Source organism: Cephus cinctus, unplaced genomic scaffold (assembly GCF_000341935.2).
Source record: "Cephus cinctus unplaced genomic scaffold, Ccin1 Ccin1_scaffold0695, whole genome shotgun sequence".
NCBI lineage: Eukaryota > Metazoa > Arthropoda > Insecta > Hymenoptera > Cephidae > Cephus > Cephus cinctus.
In genome coordinates, this window is record NW_014333317.1 from 473686 (window position 1) to 474966 (window position 1281).

General features: G+C 36.7%; 1 protein-coding gene across 17 annotated transcripts in view; it reads left to right on the forward strand.

Annotated features, from left to right (window-relative positions):
• The window catches only part of LOC107269990 (plasma membrane calcium-transporting ATPase 3), a 128900-nt gene that overhangs the window by 111943 nt on the left and 15676 nt on the right, over positions 1 to 1281 (forward strand). The gene's annotated exons all lie outside the window — the stretch shown is intronic.

The window sequence follows — 1281 nt, forward strand, 5'->3', positions numbered from 1 at the left end:
TCAAAAATTTTTTTTTTTTTTTTTTTTTTTTTTGAAAAATTAATCACTAATATTTTTGTGAAGCGGTATGGTAGCGATGCAACAATTCTGTAGACGTTATATATTGTCTTCGGACGCTCGCAGGATTTTTTTTTTTCTTTTTTGGTTTCTCATAAATGAACTGCCGTAATAATGATAATAATAATATTTAGCGTAATTGCAAGAAAGCTCGAAAGATAAGCAGTTTGCTTGTATATCTTTTTTATTTTGTCACGATTATAGTTCCCCTTAATTCTCTTTTTTTCGATTATCCGTCAGTGCCTTCCTATACCCATCGTTATGCGTATCTGACCTGACCTGACCCGACCCATACGTATAGCTACGGCCCTGCGCAAATTTTTCACGCTTTTCCCATGGAGCCGTTCGTGTCCAAGAAAGCGCACTGAACATTTTAAATATGCGGATTATATATTGGCAATAAATATTTTGTCGATGTATGGTATGTTGATATAATTTTCGTTTTCCTTTGCTTTAACAGTGCGACAATTTCGATACGAACGATTCACCACGGGTTACGTAGCTTCGATGCTGTAGTTTTGTTAATTTGCGAGCGCATAATTAATTACGTATAAATAATATAGTATTGGGCGCACGCTTTACACGTATTATTTCGCGGCGGAGACATCGACGGATTAGACGCGTCAGTTTCAATAATTTTTTTTTTTTTTTTTTTAATGGAAACGGCCAAAAAACGTCGAGGAAACATTCCAAAAAATAATGAAAAAATATTAGCACATTAAAAAGTACGAAATTTTTGTCGGCGAATATTTGAACACGACCACCCGGTATATTTGACAACCCCTAGATTGGATCGCGCTACTATAAAATCATATTGCGTCCATATGTATCCTGTTTGTCTTTTTACTTTTTTTTTTTATTTTACTCGTCATACTGTCAGCGGATGTTCGTTTTATTCAGTTTTTCGAAAATTTTCATTCTGACTCTCTCTCTCTCTCTCTCTCTCTCTCTCTCTCTCTCTCTCTCTCTCTCTATTTCTTTCTATCACTTTGCCTGTCAATCTTTACTCTACTATCCAACTTTTTTACCTGCCGACAAAATGCGAAATCGTCCCTTGCTTGAATCGAGCCCGAAACCCCCTGAGGCCCGCTTCCAATTTTCAATATACGCAGCCAATTGTTGGGCGATTTTGAAAAAAAAACTTGTAGAAAACTCCTTGCGAACTTTTCGTATTCCTAAAATGGACCTATGTCAACCTACAGCCCACTGAGGCCCAAAACCAGC